The sequence below is a fragment of the Malus domestica genome, chromosome 08 (assembly GCF_042453785.1).
Source record: "Malus domestica chromosome 08, GDT2T_hap1".
Lineage (NCBI taxonomy): Eukaryota > Viridiplantae > Streptophyta > Magnoliopsida > Rosales > Rosaceae > Malus > Malus domestica.
The window spans coordinates 16,816,910-16,821,004 of record NC_091668.1 but is presented as its reverse complement, the minus strand read 5'-3'; the positions used below and the strand labels follow the sequence as shown (position 1 = coordinate 16,821,004).

The 4,095-nt window shown below is 37.1% G+C and overlaps 1 non-coding gene across 1 annotated transcript; it reads right to left on the bottom strand.

Annotated features, from left to right (window-relative positions):
• Nucleotides 1–1,409: 1,409 nt before the first annotated feature.
• On the bottom strand, nt 1,410–1,514 carry LOC114826692 (small nucleolar RNA R71). Its single transcript, XR_003775749.1, has one exon. It is a non-coding gene; the product is annotated as a small nucleolar RNA R71 (small nucleolar RNA).
• Nucleotides 1,515–4,095: the final 2,581 nt, after the last annotated feature.

The window sequence follows — 4,095 nt, the reverse complement described above, 5'->3', positions numbered from 1 at the left end:
ATCATGTTTTCAAACAAGAAAATCCAAAAAAAAAAAACAAAATTTGGTGAGAAGAATGGAGTGTAAATATAAACGATAATCAACGGTTAAATTTAGATCTAAAGTTTATGGATTATGGAAAACCTTTAGGGAAAACATCATCAATATAACTCTTGAAGATAATATATCAAGCTAAAGTTCCAATACCATTTCCCTTGGTGATTGATGAAAATTGAAGGGTTTTATTGTCAAAAAACGTGCAAGGTTCCTCAACCTTGAAACGCAACTCTATTCATTTTGCATGTCAAAAAACGTGCAAGATTCCTCAACCTTGAAACGCAACTCTCTTCATTTTGCATATCTTTGAATATTTGTATTTTGTAGTATGCACTAATATTTTTTCATTAGGCTCTTATTTTGGGGACTATAAACTTGAAAGACTAATGTTTTTTTATTTTATTTTATTTTATGTTTTGAAGTGATATTTATGTGACAATGTGGTATGTATATACTAATTTAGTATTATATTTTACATTTTTTTGGGTCAAATTATGTTTTTCATTTTCATTATTTATTGATTTAAATATATTTTTCTTAACGGCTGATGAGTAGATTTTTATATATTTTACCCTAATCTTAGTATATTTTGGTTAATATATTGGAAGAATTTTGATACTTTGAATTGTATTTTCAATATAGGACTTTCGAGAAAATGGCGCCGTTGCCGGGGATTATTTAAAATAATCCCTACTAATCAGATTTTCAATTAGTTATTGTTGTTCATACATAAAATAAAAAAATAAAAAAATTAATTTTCGTTTTTATTTTATTTTTACAGATTACAACAGTACAGCGGTGCAGATTTAAGAAATCTGTGCATGGTCAGCACCCGTTCAACAGTGCAGAAATTGATTCCACTTGATCCAGAACTTGAGCAGAATTTAAGGAGGAAACGCTGGGAGCAAACTTTGCAGAGGGTTCGTCCTCTGCAGGAGACTTTTCTGCAATCATTCTTTTCTGGGGACCTGCACAACAAAGATAAAATGGCATTTGTAATTCCAGAAGCTGGTCTGCCCCTGGGAGATTCATTGACAGCCCATACCACAAATATACCAAGTTGCATTACTTATCCGGCAGTGGAGGAAGGGTCTGCATTTGAAATAAAGCAGCACATGTTGAATATTCTACCTACATTTCATGGGTTATCATCTGATGATCCTAACATGCACATTGCAGAATTTTTAATGGGGTGCAAAAACATTTTGGTGAGGGGATTTTCAGCCGAATCTATTAAGCTGCGTTTATTTCCATACACACTAAAAGATCAAGCAAGGAGATGGCTCTTCACACTCCCATCTGGAAGCATTAGTACTTGGGCCCAACTCAGTGAAAATTTTTTAAACAAGTATTATTCGACTTCTAAGACTCTTGACATGAGAACTCAGATTTTATCTTTTGCCCAAAAACCAAATAAGGAGTTTCATGAGGCGTGGGAGCGGTTTAAAGAGTTGATTAGAAAATGTCCACATTCGGGTATTAACACTACTGATCAAATGCATATATTTTTCAGAGGGTTGAATATGACTACAAAAACTCTTGTCAACGCTTCATGCGGAGGTTCGTACAAAGACAAAAATGCACGAGAGGCTTGTTTGTTATTTGAAAAAATGGCAGCAGATACACAGCAGTGGGCAGTTGAGCAGCCACAATCTAGGTCAGCTTTTGAGATGTCTACTGGTTCTCCGTACGTTACAGCACAAATTGAAAAAATGGAGAAAATGCTTGATGCAAAATTTGACATGTTATTACAGAGAATACCAAGTTCCCAGGTTGCTGTACAGCAACCCTTACAAGCTGCCTGCAGCATTTGCAACTGATAACTCACGATTTTATGAGCTGCCCACATAAAGATGTTTCTCCAGATTTTATAGCAGAGCAGGTTAATGCATTTAACAATTTCCAGCGCCCCCGATATTACCCGTATTCTAATTTCTACAACCCAGGTTAGAGAGATCATCCTAATCTAAGGTGGGACAAGGAACAGCACACTGGGCCTCAATTTCAACAGCAGGTACAACAACCTGCTGCACCTAAGGTTGCTTGGGAGGTTGCAATTGAAAAATTGGCAAATACTACCACTCAAGAAATTCAAAATCTACAGGCAACAGTGAAAAACATGGAAAAACAGATGGGGCAGATTGCTTTGCAGGTTTCTGGAAGGGCACCGAGTACATTTCCCAGCCAAATCGAACCAAATCCAAGGGGAGGTGCAGATTGCAAGGCAGTTAGAGTTCTACGTTCCGGCAAAAGTTTTGATAACAGGGATGAAAATTGCGTTCAAAATTCACGGGTGGCTTCGCAGCCAAAAACAGATTCGGGGAATGTTGAAAAATCTGCCAATTCGAAAAATTCTGAACAGTCCTTGAACAGTTCCGAAAATGGTGCAAATATTGTTGCGGATCGTGTGTATGAGCCACTTATGCCTTATCCCGAAAGGTTGAAGCCTAAAGTTAAAGATCAACAATTGACAGATTTTATGAAGACTTTGTCTAAGGTTCAGATTAATCTGCCGTTAATTGATGCCATCAAGAACATTTCATCTTATGCCAAGTTTTTAAAGGATGTTTGCACAAAGAAAAAGAAGCTCGTTGATTTTGAGAAAGTGATTCTTACAGAACAATGCAGCGCTGTTCTACTACATAAGTTGCCCCCAAAGAAACAAGATCCATGGAGTTTTACAATTTCATGCTCAATTGGAAATTCTAATTTTAAACGTGCTTTAATTGATTTAGGTGCTAGTATTAATTTAATGCCTTTTTCTGTTTTTCAGAGACTGGGACAAGGAGAAATCAAGCCTACATCAGTTATTCTACAACTAGCGGACCGTTCAGTTGCTTATCCTAGGGGAATTATTGAAGACCTAATTATTAAAGTGGAGAATCTCTATCTTTCTGCAGATTTTGTGATTTTGGATATGGATGAAGATATGCAAACACCAATTATTTTGGGACGTCCCTTCATGGCAATAGCTAGAACATTAATTGATGTAAAGGCTGGAACACTTACACTTAGAGTGCAAGATCAATCTGTTGTGTTCAGTTTATTTGAAGCTACCAAAAGGCTAGGTGATGTGCATGATTGTATGCGTGTTGATATGCTGGACAGCTTATTGCATGCTGAAATTATGCCACGTTTGACATCTGATCCATTGTTAAATGTGTTGCATGGGTTTGAGAATAAAAATACAGTAGATGAAGAGGTTTTTGAGTATGTTTCAGCTTTGGAAAGTGTTCCTTTTCAACCCCCACGTTGGAGGCACGTTTTTGAGAGTTTGGGGGAACCCAAAAAGCTGTTGCAGCCTTCTAAGGTACAACCAACTAAACTGGAGTTAAAGGTGCTTCCAGAACACTTGAAATATGCTTATTTGGGTGCAGATTCTTCGCTGCCAGTTATTATAGCTGCTGATTTATCATCAACAGAAGAAGATAAATTGTTACGCATTTTAAGGAGTCATCAAGATGCAAATGGCTGGACTATAGCTGACATTAAGGGGATCAGCCTTACAATTTGTATGCACAAAATTTTGATGGAGGATGGAGTAAAACCTGCTATTGACGCTCAACGTCGTTTGAATCCAATTATGAAAGAAGTTGTTCGTAATGAAGTTATGAAGCTTTTAGATGCTGGGATGATCTATCCCATTTCAAATAGTAAGTGAATTAGTCCAACTCAAGTGGTGCCAAAGCGTTCTGGTATTACAGTTGTGCAGAATGATAATAATGAACTTGTGCCTACTCGTTTGACTACTGGGTGGCGTATGTGTGTTGATTATAGAAAGATCAATGCAGGCACTAGAAAAGATCATTTTCCATTGCCATTCATTGATCAAATGTTGGAAAGGTTGGTTGGTCGTGCTTTCTATTGTTTCTTGGATGGCTATTCAGGGTACAACCAGATTCCAGTTGCCCCTGAGGATCAAGAAAAGACAACCTTTACTTGTCCTTTTAGGACTTTCGCATATAGAAGAATGCCTTTTGGTTTGTGCAATGCGCCTGCCACGTTTCAACATTGCATGATGAGCATATTTACCGGGTTAGTTGAACATGTAGTTGAGGT